At 43.8% G+C, this 17,973-nt stretch overlaps 1 protein-coding gene across 22 annotated transcripts in view; it reads right to left on the bottom strand.

The window, feature by feature from the left end:
• GULP1 (GULP PTB domain containing engulfment adaptor 1) overlaps window positions 1-17,744 on the bottom strand; it is a 479,313-nt gene extending 461,569 nt beyond the window's left edge. For 17 of the 22 annotated variants that reach the window (XM_075608428.1, XM_075608427.1, XM_075608432.1 and 14 more), the window contains exon 1: window positions 17,515-17,744. The gene's annotated coding sequence lies outside the window, so the exon portion shown is untranslated. The remainder of the gene's footprint in view (window positions 1-17,514) is intronic. The other 5 variants (XM_075608442.1, XM_075608437.1, XM_075608444.1 and 2 more) reach the window with 5 other exon arrangements.
• Window positions 17,745-17,973: the final 229 nt, after the last annotated feature.

Genomic DNA, 17,973 nt, shown 5'->3' with positions numbered 1-17,973 from the left:
CCAGTAGCCAGTAAAGAGGGATATATAGCAATATGGGCTTCTTCCTTCTGAAGCACATAGGACTTTCACAGATGATGTGTGTATAGATTTCAACACCGTCGTAATGAAAGAAGTGCAACAGCATATCTATCTGTTTGAACAATTGGTCTTTTATATTAAATATGGTTTTGATAAGGCATACAAGCCCATATCTAAACATATGATTTGTTATTTTTATTTCTTAGTGTACCATGGTTAGTTCACCCTGACTCTCTTTCCCCCCTGTCACATAACTCCTTAGCAGTCTAGGCCATCCTGACATGACAGGCCATCCTGTGAGCAATTGACCCCCCTCATGCTACTCTGAGTGATGAAGTGTGGTGGTGACTCAAGGTCTGTGTACAGCCTATCAGGGTTCAGACGTTGAGCCCTCCCCGTCTGGTTTCTCAGAGGGGAAGTACCAAAGTTACTGAGTGCTCTCCCACCCTTCCAAGAGAGTGGAGGTGTGTGGCCTGTCTCCTCCCTGTGAGACAGAGGCCCCAGCCAGGCCCTCATGGCTGGCTGGCTCAGAAACATCTAAGGCTCCACATTAGAAGAGCCAGCACCATCAAGAGACTCGGGATTCTGTGAAGAACCCTGCATCTGCTGTATGAGTAAGAAATGCAGTGACTGCCAATTAAGCTGTTGCTCCTTTTTACACCTGCCTGGATTATAGTCTGTGCACATGGGTGTATGAGAGTTGCTTCAGAGGGGACTGCCTAGAAGATTCTTGAAGCCTACTGAAGCTGGAGGCGCTGAACACCGGATACCGAACATCAGATGGCACCAAAAGCCTGTCCTTGTCTCCACTACAACGCAGACAGCTCAGCTCTCCTGGACACTCACAGGTATGTGCACCACTGACACCTGTAGCCACAACAGTATCTTCTAGAGGGTGGGGTACATGTGCTATATTAATATGTATCGTAAGTTACCAAAGCCATTAGAATAATATATTTTGAGATAAATTGTTATACAGTATATTGTGATATGACGTGTCATGGCTTGCAAAGCAAAACATATCTGCAGTTTCCACTTCCTTTAAAACTAACTAGTGTTAAATATCTTGGTCAATGACATTTCTGCCAAAGCAGAAAGTTTTATTCTTGAATAAACTCCTTATTTAATTAAAAACGCTTGACATTTGTGTGCTACGAAGAGCATATTGGAAATCTGAATCAATGTTGGCAAATATTTAGTTACCTTTAGTTGTATAAAATACGATAGCAGTATTTAAACTTAAAGATTATAAATATTACTATGATATTTGTAACAATATACATTGTGTGCAGTCTTCTGAAAAGTATATATTTTTTTGTTCCATATTAGAGTTTTTACTTTTAGACTTTGAATTAATATTATTCTCCTGTACAAGCATAGGTTAGTCCCTTGGCTACAGAGGTACTGTAGGTCCTTTATTAACTTCACAGCTGCACGGGTACTCGTTGCATAAGCGATGCGTTTCAAATGAGTTAACACAGACAGTCAATAAGGAGTAAATGCCAATACAAAAAAAAAACAAAAGGATACCGAGCATGTCACCTCACAGGCAAGTTCAAATCTAGCTCAAGCTGCTTAGGACAGAAAATCATTATGTTCTGGTAGCTGTTTAGTGGCTTATGTGAAATGAGTTTACTGTCCTACTAGACAAGTGTTGAATTATCAGAACAAACACGTTCACGATCAAAACAAATTAGTATTCTCAATACATAGAATCCAAAAGCTTGTAACTGTATTGAAAAACTTTCTTATCCACTTTAGATATTATACACAATATATTAATTATAACTAGGTAAACTTCAGGACTCGTAGCTCTATTTCTCTTATCTGAGAGTCAGATTCCCTGAACTGATATTGTCCTACAATTGTATTATCACATACAATGTTACCTTAAAGCAAGGGTGCACAAACATTTTCAACATGTAGACCCCTGCCTGCTCTCCTCGGCGCCTCACGCCCCCTTCCCCCTGCTCGGCCCCCACGTCAAATGATGCCTGGGGTCATGTGATGTCACGTTGCCACTTTAAATGCCTGGGAGGAGAGTGTGGGATCTCTATAACTGCTGCCCCCCCTCCCCCGAGAAAATCTAGCACCCTCCAGTTTGCACCCCCTTGCTTTAAAGCATCAGTTCAAATTGCTGTCTTTTAAAAACAAAAACAAAAAAAAACCATTTGATATTGTATTGATATGAGCATCAATACAATCTACACACTGACAAGTGATTAGTTAAATTGCCAATCGATTAGTTCTCCTGTGATCGATCGGCGAAGATTCGGCTCATTGTTCACTAAATCCCTGTCAGTACTGCAGAAGAGTACCCAAGGCAAGGTTCTGTGGGGAAGATCATGTGACAAGGCAGGCACTTTATACAATTGGTGCACATCTACAGAGAGGGCAAAAGGGGTGTGCCAGAGCCTGTCTCAGAAGAGGAAGGGGATATGACTTTGTAAATGGGTGCTATAGAAACAAAAATGCTTGTTACATTAAAATACATGAACATTTTTTTTTTTTTTTTTTTTTAATGCTACAGATATTTTTTCATAGTACAGAACTGATTTATTTATAATAAAAAAAAATACATGTAGAATATTGCTTTAACTGCAGCTTTAAATGGGTGGTCCCTTTATATGGCCGAAGGGAACTAATAGCCATGACTTTTATGTGAATTCATTCCCGCCTAGAATGAAAGTAAACTAAAGACAGTGGCATGTTTAATAGTATAATCATGGCTGATAGAGACCTTTTTTTAATCGGACAAATATGTACTGTTTTTGAAAAAAAAATAATCTTAAACTTTTATCTTCATGATAAAAAAAAATCAACAGTATTTATTTTTGATAAATAGATGTTAATGGAAATTAATGCTCAAATAGCAAGCAAAATAACTCCAGGTTACACAATTTTATTATTGAATTCACATATTGCCTTTTATATCAAAATAAAACCAACAGACGATAGGCAAAACCGAACGCTGAAAGAATGGAAGGCAAAATTAAGTTCTTGGGATTTAGGCGTGCGTGAAGACAGCAGACAGCAGCAGTGTTCAATATCCGGCAGTAGCTGCAAAAGCAATTAAGATATTATCTTGCACAAAAATGGGGTATGGATAGAAGTGAAGAAAGCATAATATCGCTACTGTATAAAGCATTAATTAGACAACACCTTGAATATGGAGTACAGTTCTGGGTGACCAGTACATAAAAATTTTTTATTGAACTAGACAAAGTACAGAGAAGAGTAAACAAATTAATAAAGGAGAGGGCAGATCTAACTTATGAGGAGAGGCTAGCTAAATTACATTTGTTAACATTAGAAAAGAGGCATCTAAGGCTGGGGCCATGGTGCCGCAGACCGTGCGGACGAGTGATCAGACTGCCTTAAGACAGTGATCGTCCATGCGGTGTGCAGGCGGAAGCGAGAGGGGGCGAGCGTTGCGCAAGAAATCAGTTGAAACTGATTTCTTGGCACGACAGGCCGGTCACGTGAGTGGTTTGCCAAATGAGGGCAAACCAGCTCCGTGACGCCCCTAGGCATGAACCCCCCCACCGCCAGGGAAAGCACCCGCATCACGCGGGTCACTTCCCAGCCTCCACACGCCTCCGCGCGGGGGCGAAGGCACAATGGCCCCAGCCTAAGAGGGGATATAACTATATAGAAATATATTCAGGGTCAATACAAGGAATTTTCAAAAGAACTATTCATCCCAAGGGCAGTACTAACGACACAGGGTCATCCCTTAAGATTGGGGGAAAGGAGATTTCACCGTCAATAAAGAAAGGGTTTTTTTTACAGTAAAAGCAGATAAAATGTGGAATTCATTACCCATGGAGATTGTGATGGGCAGATACAATAGGTATCTTAAAAAAAAAGGTTGTACATATTTTAGAAAGGAAAGATATACAGGGGTATACCAAATAAGTAAACATAGGAAAACATGTTGATCCCGAGAGAAATCTGATTGCTATTACTGGAGTCAGGAAGGAATTTATTTTTCCACTTATGAGACATCGTTAGATAATGGTTCACTGGCGGTTTTGTTTGCCTTCTTCTGGATCAAAATACCAAAACAAATAAGTTAAATATGTTGTCTAAATTTAACATAGGTTGAACTTGATGGACATATGTCTTTTTCAGCCTTATTATGTAACTGTAAGGAATCCACTACTGGCTTTGACTACAGCCTTGCAGACCTACGCAGTTGCAAGCTTCCTCTGGCAATCAATGACACATGTGCTGCTTCTCATTGCAGCTTCTGCCCTGTGCTTCAGCATTGGAGGAATACTCACACACCCTCCTCCTGTGATTGGATCTCCACCCTTTATATCCTGGGCGTTGGCACTGAACCAGTGCCGAGCTTAACTCCTACCATGGACGTTACCGTCTCTGCCACAAACCGTCCAGGCCTCTCTCCTAGTGTTCTACCTTCCTAGTTCCTGAGTATCCAGAGGCCTGTTCCTGTCCCATGTGCTGAAGCGTGGTTGCCAGCACTGGTACCTGCTGCATTTTCTCCTAGCAGTGGTTACCCTTTATTTCCTGCGGCCTGCTGCTATCTCCATGCAGTGGCCTGCCTTGGACTTCTGCGCTGAAGCGTTGGTTTCCCCGACGCTGCCCTGCGGTGTACTTCGGCCAGCCTGCTGTATCCCCCTGCTGAGACCGGCGTCATGGGCCCTCGCGCAGAGGCCGCTCACACTCCTAAGCTGAAGCGGGGAACTCCCGACTACCTGTTGCCGAACTCCTGCTTGAATAACGACGATGCTGCCTTCTCCAATCCTGACCCTGCTACGTACGACTACAAACTGCGCACTCCGGATCAGTCTGCGCGGACTAAGGTCGGTGATTATATAACCCCACCTCAGCCCCGCGGTCCGGTCCCGGTTTGTGGCGAGCACCGGCGTAACAGTATGCTCGGCCCACAACCGGACCGCGCCGTGGCGGGGGTTGGTAAATGTTTAACTGTACCTATGTCCCACTGTTTGAAAAACAGTATCTGTTTGAAAGACTGCCTCCACCTAATCTTGCCTGTATGTATGAAGGGTTAACCCCCGCAGAAACACTAACTCGTAAAGAAATACTTACAAGGTCTCAGGAATGTAGAGAGGTAAATAAGATGTTACAAGCCCAGTACTCCCAACTACTCCTTATGTCTACTCCAGGTCTGAAAACTGCAGATTTTGGGGTATCGGCTCAGGCCATAGATACCACCCTTAAATTATTCCTGGAATTTGACAAGAACATAAGTGAGCGTGAACCTCTACTTGCTGCCTACGCACAGACTATTCACAAACCCTTTTCTGTCAGTTCTGTTGTTAAATCGGTGGGGGTCCCTTCCTCTCCAAAATTGACCAGACCGTTCCACTATCACTGACCCCTACGGTAGAAGCTGCCACGCTCTCTGGCCCTGATTGCACCTCCCGTTACTTAGACCCCAAGGATATGTCTACGTTAACCCCTGCCAATCAGCGCTGTTAGGTTCCCGTGCAGTATACGTGTATTCCGCAAACCAAAGCTACGGATCTAGTGTCTGAGAATGCACCCCTTCTACCCTTAATTACTAACTCGGAATCCCTAACGCCTGCCCTTGAGATTATTCCTGTCTTAACCCCTGCTAGTCAGGCCTATGAGTCCCCCAGTGTAAATCCCTGCATTCCCAAGGTCAGTGTGTCTTCCCTAGCACCAGAGAATGAATTCTGTTTGCCTTCTCTTACTAACCCAGAATTTCTAAACTCTGTTCCAGAGGTTATTTCTGTTTTAACCCCTGCTAGTCTGCTATTTGAGGCCCCATTGTTAACCCTTGTATCCCGCAGACTAATGTGAGGTCTCTAGGGCATGAAGCTGAAAACCCTATGTCCCCACTCTCGAAGACTAGCGTATCTTTTCCTGATTCTCAGGTACAGCCCAACTTAACCTTGAGATTTTTCCTATGTTAACCCCCGCAGGTCAGCCCTATGAACCTCCCTTGGTAAATCCCTGTAGTCCGTCAGTTAAGGACACCTCCTTAGCTTCAGAGGATGAACCCCTTATGTCCCCTGACTCGGCTAAAATTTTCGGGGCTACGCCCCCTGAACTTTCGGCAATAATACTGGCTCCAGTTAAAAGTATTCTGGAACCGTTCGTTTCCCTAAGCCTGTTCGCAGAATCCCCACTCCTAGGTATTTCGCTGACCCCGTCTGTCACTCAGAGAGCTGAAATCCCTGCTTCTGAGCATAGACCCCTTTTCGTGGAATCTGTTGTCGTTTCTGAGGTCCCAGACACTCTTTCCCAAATACCCACTTTAGAGAACAGCACAGTTGTGGTTACCCCCCTTGCACTGTCTGTGTTCTCCTCTTCTCAAATCCTAGGGTTTAAAGCGAACAGTACATATTATGCCCCTTTCCAAGTGACCCCTTCTGAGATCAGCGTATCTGCTGTTGCTCCCTTAGTACAATTACAGTCAGGGCCCTCCTTTTTGAAGGATCAGGTTTTCAAATTTAAAACTCCCTTTATCCCTGATTTTGTAAACCTGCAGTCCCTTCTCACTGTAGTTAAAAGTTCTCCAGCAGCCGTTGAGTTAAGCTCTGCCGCTGCCAAATCTTCTGTTGTAAAAGCAACCTTCCCTAGCTTACTTCTGTTTGTCCTATCTGTTATGCCTGTTCCCTATGCTTTTCCTGTCCTGACTCTAAGTCTGTCTCCTTGGAACCAGTGACGGCTATTAGCTCCCCTTCTACGGTCCCTCAGGCTATCACTTCAGATATCAGATTATCTGTCCCTGATCCCTTAGTACGCTCTGAGTCGTCCCTTGGCTTCTCTCTGGCTCCTGAGGTAGAGCCTGACGGTCTGCCCTCCACCTCTGCGGTAGTCTGTGAGATGCCTATCAACTTTACTAAAATTTCTGTTTTGCAAGGTATTTCTCCTATTAAGTCTGTGATACCTGCAATTCCTTTAATTGGTTCCAAGACCCCTGTCACTGAGTTTCCCATGGAGTCTGATGCCCACACTAGGGATTCTCAGGGATCCGATTCTGAAACAAGCGCAATGTTATCTGATTTCATTACAGCAGCTTGTTCAGTTCCTGCTGGTTCTCAATCACCCCCTTCAGTGACAAGCAAGATGTCCCTTGTTTCTATTGGAAAGTCTACCCCAGTTTCTTTCACGGTTCATGCCACAGCCTCCGGGATGATTACAAATGACTTTAAGTCTGGGATGCCCACTCCTTTAATAATACTGTTTCACGCTGATTCGGCCACAGTATTCAGGGTATCCACTACTGACTGTATGTCTACTACCACGAACTCAGGGGTATCGCATTTGGAACTTTCAGTAATACCCTCTGTGTTCCTTTTCTCAAAAAATCCCGTCTTTAAGATGGACTTATATTTCCCTGTGTCTTCCACAATACTTGGGGTACTTGCTATTGACTGTCCTGTCGCAAAACTAGGGTTACCTCTCAAGAAGGTGCCTGGAGCTACCGATGTTAAGAACCCTATGTTTAAAACAGTAATATTTTGCATTGCTTCTCCCACAGTATATGTGAGACCTGGGTACCTGGGACCTCCACTCCTAAGCCAAGCTCTAGTTCTGTCTTTTTTCTCTGTGTTGGAGGTACCCAGCTTTAACCCCAAGATTTTTTTTCCTAAGGCTGATGCACCGCTTAACCGCCTGCCTGTTTTTTTGGATAAAATCTGTTTTCTCACCTTTCAAACAGACTCCTTACTCGCAGGTCTCTGTGCGGTGCCTAAAGTGCCCTTTCTGGATGGCATTTGGCCTCTCTCTAAAACGAAGACACCCTTACTGCACCTCGTCGCTTTACCTGAAGCGTCCGTCCCTGTTCTCTATGGGTCCACTATGGGTATGGACATGCTGTCCCCTACCGTCTCCTTAATGCTTACTATGCCCTTCGCCAAGGCCATAACTTTGTATTTGATTCTTTCTAAAGATCACAGACTAATGGAGGCGGACCCTTCAACCGCCAGTACCACGACCAAGAATTGCATACACACTGCTACAGACTCTCTCAAATTGCTTAGGATAGCAACCCTGCTTTGTATCAAGAGTACCGCTTCTATAGTGTGCAGTGAACCCTCCCACCCCATTCCCTCGCTAACCACCACCCAAAATTCCTTGGAAGCTAAAGACTCTCGCAACTTCCTCCGTGCTGATTTCACCAAAGACATTGCCTTCTCTGAAGATCCCTCTGCCATTTTTGTCCGACAATCTGTGTCCTGTGTCCCGTACTCTTGGACTGTTACTATGCACCAGACACCTGGCTACTGCCCTTCTGATGTCCCCATTCCGGAGCCCCCAGGTCTCATTTCTCATGTACCAAGAACCGCAGTGCCACCGCTGTCTTTTGTGGCACTCGCCAATGTATACCTGGATTGTGGACCTAATTCTCGCCGGAGACACTTCAGGAACAACTCAATGTCTCCCAGACCTATGAATGGTCCTGTCCACCAGGCTTCTCACCCAGTGGTGGGGGTACTGTAAGGAATCCCAAAAAAAAACTGTGGGCTTTCAATGCCACCTCTCGCCTAAGGAGGTTTAGGAACAATTCCATGTCCCCCAAATCTGTGAATGACTCTGTTCGTCCGGAGGTCTCACCTGAAGGGGGGGTACTGTAAGGAATCCACTACTGGCTTTGACTACAGCCTTGCAGACCTATGCAGTTGCAAGCTTCCTCTGGCAATCAATGGCACATGTGCTGCTTCTCATTGCAGCTTCTGCCCTGTGCTTCAGCATTGGAGGAATACTCACACACCCTCCTCCTGTGATTGGATCTCCACCCTTTATATCCTGGGCGTTGGCACTGAACCAGTGCCAAGCATAACTCCTACCATGGACGTTACCGTCTCTGCCACAAACCATCCAGGCCTCTCTCCGAGTGTTCTACTTTCCTAGTTCCTGAGTATCCAGAGGCCTGTTCCTGTCCCCTGTGCTGAAGCGTGGTTGCCAGCACTGGTACCTGCTGCATTTTCTCCTAGCAGTGGTTACCCTTTATGTCCTGCGGCCTGCTATCTCCATGCAGTGGCCTGCCTTGGACTTCTGCGCTGAAGCCTTGGTTTCCCTGACGTTGCCCTGCGGTGTACTTCGGCCAGCCTGCTGTATCCCCCTGCTGAGATCGGCATCATGGGCCGAGCCCGCTCCTCGCGCAGAGGCCGCTCACGCTTCTAAGCTGAAGCGGGGAACTCCTGACTACCTGTTGCCGAACTCCTGCTTGAATAACGACGATGCTGCCTTCTCCAATCCTGACCCTGCTACGTATGACTACAAACTGCGCACTCCGGATCAGTCTGCGCGGACTAAGGTCGGTGATTATATAACCCCACCTCAGCCCCGCGGTCCGGTCCCGGTTTGTGGCGAGCACCGGCGTAACAGTAACTTTGTAAAACTCCAAAAAAATAGGTTCAGTGCCCATCTCTAAATTGTTTTCCTCAGAAAGATTCAATCTAAATGATCCACTTAAAAATAAAATAAAAAAAATCTATTGCTAGGTATGTGTCACTATCCCAATAAAGTTCCTCCTAATTGTTATTTTTGGCCTCCATTTTTTACAGGTTGGGATCCATGGATGTACGTGAGCCATATGCTACTACTTTCAGCTCCAGTGAACCCCCAGTTCCAGAGACACATAGTGGTAAAGTTACAGGTTTAAATCTCCCTCAGAGGAATCAAAATGGCTGCCAAATCTCGGGTCAATAGGAAGCTCCAACATCATCAGTTGTGGCTTCGTATTGGATGGCCATATAAATCCCCTTTAAAAGTATCAGCAGCCCTATTGGACAGGAGAGAGAGAGGACTTATTGTTGCTGAGAACCTGACGGTTTGATTCTTTATCTAAACTGTGTGTATACTCCTGTTGATTGTGGACTTTAGCTATTGAGCTTATACTCTGCATTGATTGCACATGTAACTTGATTACTGGGTGTTGCAATGGTGGTTGGGGATACAGGGGTCAAGGGAAGTACCTTGTGGTCCGTACGGACCTGAGGGAACGGCCTGAGGAAGGGGTCTTTTCCCTGAAACATTGCCCCCATGATTACCCTCCCCCATCGTATTTGTACCCCCCTACACCTTGTTTATTGTCTCCCCCACTCCCTGTGCTCCTTTTCCCTCACCGCCTCTGTGAATGGTCCATTATTATTTACCCGCTTGTGCTACATCACTCCAAGTTTATATGTACTATCTGGTGCTTGCATTAAATTATTTACTTTTTGGTTTATTTCCTGTTTTATTATATTTCCCATAGTCATTGAGTGCTGGAACTGTAGTTGATATTTGGATATTGATTTGGGGGAATTTGGGTCCCCCCCTGTTCCTTGTACACCCTGCGCATTATTATTGTACATATTTATTGTGTGCTGTCTACCATTTTTGTTATGCCCTTTAAAAAATAATACCGGTAACTTAATCAATAAGTAAATAAAAAAATAAAAATCATGTTAAGGTGGCTTGCTTCTTTTAAGTATTAAAGTCTTAGGGGCCTATGTACTATGCATTGCAAATGCCATTAATATAATTGATGCACGGAAATCTCTAATTGAATTTAGCTTGTGTACACCTATGTACTAACCTCATTTTCATCAATATGCGCTTCAAAGTTGTTTTAGTCACACATTTTTGCACACAGAAATGGACTGCACTTGGCAAACAGGTGTTACTAGTACAGCTCAACCCCGTTATAGCGCGATCCGCTACAACGCAGATCCTCTTATAAGGCGGTCTGAGCGTGGCTCCTGATTTAAAAACATTTCCATTTTTTTTTTTTTTTTTTAAACATTCAATGCTTTATTGCTCCCGTCACTGGGAGAAACTGCAGGGCTGGGGTCTGCGGACTGGGATAGGTTAGCAGGTGGGTAGAAATGGTCAGTAACAAAGGTCAGGGCTGGCAGCAGGCAAAGGATGGTCAGCAACAGGCAAAGCTCAGGACTGGAGAGACGCATGAGAAGTAAGGTCCAAGCGGGTTCTGGTAACATTAATAGGACAAACTTGTAACCGGGTGTACTGGGATAAACCAAATAAACATGCAAGGCAGGAACAGGAAAGGGAGGTATAAATAGGCTGGCTAAGGTGATGGACAGGTGCTGGGAATTAGGCAATCAGAATTCTTTAGAGAACTCTCTGCAGAAAGCAAGCAGCAGGCAACAGCAATCCCTGAAGCAGAGCGGAAAATCTCAAGTCCTGCTAGGGACCACACACGCATGGCCTCTGCCCCTGCTCTCTGATGAGGATCCCCCTCCTCACTGAGTAGCCTGGCACTGATTTGACCGGTCAATCACTGCTGGTGCCAGCCAGCCAGATCTGCCTTTCATGTCGCTGAGGAGCGCAGTGGTGATTGACAGGTCAGAGCAACAGAGAGTGATAATTAGCAGATGCACTGTAGGAAACATTATTGTACTCACTAATAATGCAGACTATCACACATTTTTCGTATGATTCAATGGCAGTGATAACGCAGACTACAGGCATACCCCGGTTTAAGGACACTCACTTTAAGTACACTCGCGAGTAAGTACATATCGCCCAATAGGCAAACGGAAGCTCGCGCATGCGCCTGTCAGCACGTCCTGAACAGCAATACCGGCTCCCTACCTGTACTGAAGCTGTGCGCAAGCGGGGAGACTATAGAGCCTGTTACAAATGCGTTATTTACTTATTTACATCAGTTATGCACGTATATGATGATTGCAGTACAGTACATGCATCAATAAGTGGGAAAAAGGTAGTGCTTAACTTTAAGTACATTTTCGCTTTACATACATGCTCCGGTCCCATTGCGTACGTTAATGCGGGGTATGCCTGTATAACAGAATAGCCCACCATAACATGCCAGTGATGTACTGTGACTGAGTAAGCAGATATTAAAGCTACAACCCACCCACATTTTGTTTACTTACCTGATTTGGGGGTCCCTTGGAGCTGAACCATGGTTCCCGCAGCCTCTGGAGACCCCCATAGTTGCTGGTAAAATATACTTTTGTTTCAATGAAAATATGACAGAGAGGATCACCAATTGAAAGTCACAGCATAATTTCCCAATGCTATTGCAACTTTGTATTAGCTGTTAGAGCAATATCAGCAAAAACACAGAGCAAATAGCGCACAGCCAGGTGTGCATTAAAAAATGAAATCCATTTATTTCAGTGCATGACTGATGACAGCATCACCCCAAAGGAGACAAAAAACACACACCTCCTATGCGTTTCGGACCGGTAGGTCCTTTATTAAGGAGTTTGTCAGGAGTCTGCACTGTCAGAGCGCTATCAAATTATTATAAGAAGGTTGTTAGCAGACAAACAACATAGATCTAACATCCAAATCTCTATGTTAAACACAGAAGCTTATCCATGATAACTTCCGACAACAGAAATCGAATGAACTTTTTATTTAACTGTTCATCATTCTAAATGAAATGTTATTGATGATATTTAACGGTTGCTCAAAACACCTGTGAATTTCAAAGCATTATACGAGCAAAGCTAGTAATCAGACATTGACTGTTATGCCAGAAGCAGGACATTTCAATGGGAACTTCAGCTGAACACAAAGCAGAGTTATTCCAGATGAACATGACAGGCACTCAGAGCTGGCAGTAAAAATTGAATCTACAAAAGGGGCAGAGGCTAAGTTGAAAGAAAGAGCTCCCGCGGCATTCCACAGCCTGACATTTGAACGAGGAAACTGCATATAAAATACAAAACCATGGCTAGTTAACGCTGCCCAACACCAACATAAGAAAACTAATTGGAGCCAAAATGTGCGTGCCCAGGATATGAAATGAGCTTTGCAGATTAACATAGTTTATTTGTGGCCTATTTATTATCTACTAATGCTTGCTCTTTCGAGACATGAGTTTCTGCAATAAAACATACAATGCATTTAAAGCATTGCAACCATGTATTATTTGTCATAACTCTGTGCACAGGACATACTTGAAAACGAGAGGTAACTCAATGTATTACTTCCTGGTAAAACATTTTATAAATATCAGTAAACATTGTTATATACCTGTGAGTCTATTCTTTATTACTGTGATTGGTTCCTGTCAGTGGTTATCCCACCAACGCTGGGATCCCTCATAGGCGGAGGCGCTGGATCGAAAGGAGAAAGAGCTCACCCCAGGCTCCCAGTGGCGGAGGCTTAGGCCTGCTGTAAGCAAACAGGTATATCAGCATGCGTAGTTCCCTTAGTCATAGAGAAAGGGGGTACACATCTTTTTAGAAAGGAAGGGTATACAGGGATATACCAAATAAGTAAACATGGGAAGGATATTAATCCAGGAAGTAATCTGATTACATAGTGTGAGGAGTGGTGCTCAAAAAAAATCGCATATGGCTCTATGATGAACTTGATAATGATTTATATAAATGTCCAGATGTTCGTGGGATGTTAAACGGTTTGGGTGTCGTTGGGCTGTGCTGTGCTATAAAATACATCTCAGAAATCTGGTTACCAATTATTAGAGTCAGGAAGGAATTTATTTTTCCCCTTATGAGATATCATTGGATGATATGTCACTGGGGTTTTTGTTTGCCATCCTCTGGATCAATATACTGTAAGTATGGATAGGATAGTAGGATAAAGTATCTGTCATCTAAATTTAGCATAGGTTGAACTTGATGGACGCATGTCTTTTTTCAACCTAATATACTATTGTATTGCATGTCTTCATTTATATAGCACCATTAATGTACTGTACATAGCGCTTATGTAACTTTCAGCATCCATAAAGTTAGCTCAATATACATTATTAAAATAATAAAAAGTTTGTGACAACTCTTCAAATACTACTTTTTTTTTTTTTTTTTAAATGGCTCTTTTGTATGTGGCCAGGTCCCCCCTGGGTCCCCTTGGCTGCCTCACATACCTCCGTTGCGGCTGGGAGGCTGCAGCTAGCGTGAGTGCCTCTGATGGGGCGCGTGAACACCCTGTGGGAGGAAAGAGAGGGAGCGCTCTGGTGCCTCCGCGGTGGGACACTGGTAAGGGCGCCACCTTCTTAGGTGCTTCGTGCATGCACGAGATCCAGCGCATGCACAATGGCAATACAGAAACGGTGGCCTTACACACAGGGCTCCGCGAGGGACTACAATTCCCAGCAGCCCCTGGGGTTGCCGGATCACATGCTGCTAGAGAGCCAATAGGGCTGCCAGGAGTCCCTGCACAGAATTGGCTATATTTGGCATGCTGCAAGGACCGCGCCAGTCGGAGCTGGAACATGGAAGAGAGTGAGGGTGTGCTCAGGCTGTCAGTGGCCCCTGAGCTAGGCCAGAGACCCCCTTATAGGTCCCAGCTAGGCCCCAACACGGTTGCGGTTGCTACATGCTACATGCGGTTGCTACATGGACAGGCCCATCAGATAAGGATACAGCCCCTGTAGTTGAACAGTGTCAGGGCCACAGCAAGATGCCATGCAGAGACTTGCGGCCTCCACCACAAGCCAGAAACTATTAAGGTGGGACCCTCCAGTTGGATACCACACCACGTAGAGACGGACACCATCGTTGATGGTGACGGCATGGGACAAATGGGCACCTGTCTTCAGTCAGCGGTACAAGGTGCTGGAGCAACTGGCAGGTATCAGACAGCCAACAAGTGCGCCAACTATACACTCTTAATGTGGGCAGAGCTGTCACACACACTTGGGGTGGGAGAGACAATTGGAGCTGGACACTGGTACCCCCTGCACCCATGTATTGTGGAGGTATTGCATAGCAGTGTACATATATGTGTGGTGTAATAGTATCACTTGCTCCTAAGTATAAGTTACGTGTTCAGTAAACCTGTTTCCATATACTGCGTGTGTATTATTGTATTGGGTCCTGTGAAGGGGGTTATCTGGTACTACCCGAATCCTTCGCAGGTGGAGGCGCTGTCACCAGAACCTACCAGTACACCCCAGGCTCCCAGCAGCGGAGGTTCAGGCCTCCTGTGAGCCTACAAGTAAACTGCACCACATTACACTCAGTAGCTGTCTCATCTCCCAGAGGGTGGGGGAAGCAGCGTTACATGTACAACTGTATCTTCTTGTTTTTTGTTTTTTTAAACACAGACTTTTTTTCTAGTATCTTCACTAAAGAACCCACTGAGAGACTTCTAGAGAAAGAAACCACTATTTGTATAATTGGATATAAACAGTAAGGTTTTCAAAGCAGCCATTGAATGCAGAAACCTTTTCAACACCAACAGAAATTTTGCAAAGCCACCCCCCTACACAGCCACTAAGCAACATTGTAAACCATAATAACATTATTCTAAAACATTATAATCAGCATACATATTTTATGTAGACAGGGTGACATTGTAACCTCTTCAGAGCCTTAGCACTGAAGGAATTAAGTTTGTTGCTGCTGGGCTGCCTTGCTGTAAATGAGTTAGTGTTTTTTTTTTCAGGAAGGTTAGAGCCACAGAGCATCCCATTCCAATATGTCTACCTAAAGATGTTTGAACACACTTCCCCTTCACACAGTCCATGCCACTTCTATTAATTAATAACAAAGAGCATTTGATAATGTACCTTATTCATTAAACAAGACAATAAACTTACATGTTCAGTAAGACAGGCACTACTAAATGATCTAAGGTTACAACCTTGATAATATCCCAGCTTAACACAACATTAGTCAAAAAAAAATCTGAAATGATTATGTATACTTGAAGAAAAAAAATCTATACCATAAAATTCCCATCTACTTTTCAAATTTGACAGCAGTCTTTATGTCCAGCTGGCCCTCATTTTTATTTCCCTAATAAAAGGATGCCTCCTAACATGGAAGGCCATTACCAATATATCCGATCATCAACTAAAGTATCATAAAAATGGAGCAAATTATGAAGTATCAATTTGAAGAGGTGAAAAAATAAGTAACTAACATATGAGGTCTCTAAGAGACACAGTAAACATATATAGTATGTATAATACAGAAATGTAAAAACATATTGATATGTTTTATTTTCTTGACATACATGCATGTATTATTTATATTTGCAAGAACGTAGTGTATATACAAATATAATTTATTTAAAAATATGTGTGTTTGTATATTTAGACAGATATAAGTATTTGAATGTACATTATATAGATATGAAAGGAATATGGAACTCCTCAAGTGATGTATCCCACCTATGGTGGTGTGTGCAGGTATTATAAAGTAAGACAAAATTTAATACATAATGCCACCATCACGCTGAGTGAAATGATACAGCACACAGTTGATTTCAGATGCAAACAAGGCATACAGTATGAGAGTCCAAACAACAGACAGTGTTTCGATTCCCTAGGAACTATCAGGGCCAGATATATATTTGCAAGATCATAAGCACTTACAGTATATATTTGTGGAGAGAATGTATGTTGATCAATATTTGCAAGAACATATCATTATGGTTTATTTGTAATGCGCCAACATATTCCACTGCGCAGTACAATGGGGTACAGAGTTATGGATACTATAAAAAATAGTTAAAGGTTCTGCAAAATATATATCTGTGTGTTTGTATATATTGACAGATATAGGCATGTCTATGAAAAAAATAAATATATGCCTACTATATATGTATGTGTACAGTATATATGTTTGTATAGTAAAATGTTGCAATTTACTCCTGTTTTAACCTCATCATTCCTGATTTGACGGTGTTGTAGGATCTTCATGCACTAAAGGTGATAGCAACAGTACTTCCCAGCCTTGAAATTCCTACACTCCATCTATAGCTAAATGTATACATAGATCTACTGTATAGTCCAGAAGGGGGAATCTGGAACTTTCTCCATCCAGTACACAATACAGGAAGAGGGACCATGCATCACCAAACAGAATAAAAACACCAGCAACCTCCTGCCAAAAGTTTCATCAACTCTTCCAACATGACTCAACCCCATAACAACAACACAGTCTCTACACACTGTGGGTGTTATTTATCAAAGGCAAAAAATATATATTGTTTACAAAGTAGATATTTTTTTCTTTGATAAATCTGGTGCCGCTTTTCCCACTAGTTTTACAGTTCTTTAGTAGGGGGTGCATCACTAGGGCAAAAAACAGCACCAGATTTATCAGCAAAGAAATCCAGTTGAAAGTAAAAGGGGTGTTTTCCTTTGACAAAGGTGCTGTTTTGCCACAGTTTGGGATAAACTTTTACACCCCCTGATCAAATGTCTTTGTTTTCCGGTGTGTCCAGAAGGAAATCAGCATAACATTTAAGCAAGCACAATCCCGTGGTGCAAATCACTTTTTCCAAGTTCCTGTAGAAAAACTTTCGTAGATTCTGTATTTGTGTACCAACAACTCTTAAAGAATCCATATTACTGTAAGTTTGAGACCATGATCACATCATACAGCTCTTTGCAACACATATTACCATACAGTATATCTTACGAGGCTCCAGCTGCTGTTTAAAGGGACTGTGAGAGTGGAAGGGGTTTATATACATTCCTCAAGCTCAGTGCCATTTAACAACCTCCTACCCCACCTTGTTGATTACACCCCACCCCCCTCTGTATGTCCCATACTGCCATAGACTTACCCCTGGCTTTGCAGAGGGGCTGCTGTTGCTGTCACCACCAGCTCTCCCTATGCTCTGTCTGAGCTCCACCGCTACTCAGCCAGCCCCGTGACGTCACAGCCGTGCCCCCACTGGGGAGTCGGGACCCCCCTCTCTCTCCCACCCCTGCTGCTCAATCACAAGCAGACTCCATGCACCCCTTCGCTGCTGCGAAAAGGCGACAGGGGGCAACCTCTGTCTCCTTTGATCAAGTCTGGGAAGCCTGCCAGGGATTAGATTTGACACACCCCTCTCCACATGCTGTTGGCTCAGGCAATAACAAGCCCCATTTACAAATCTTGGAACAAATGACAGGAATCCAGAGGATTTCTTTATGGCAGTGTTGATATTTCCTAATGCTGAGTGTGTATTCAAGGGCTTTGGCATAAGGGTTTTCCCTTTCACTCTACATACATCAGATGTTCATTTAAAGTGATGTGC

Source organism: Ascaphus truei, chromosome 7 (assembly GCF_040206685.1).
Source record: "Ascaphus truei isolate aAscTru1 chromosome 7, aAscTru1.hap1, whole genome shotgun sequence".
Classification (NCBI taxonomy): domain Eukaryota; kingdom Metazoa; phylum Chordata; class Amphibia; order Anura; family Ascaphidae; genus Ascaphus; species Ascaphus truei.
Note: the sequence above shows the minus strand (reverse complement) of the source record. Positions and strands in the feature narration are given on the sequence as shown.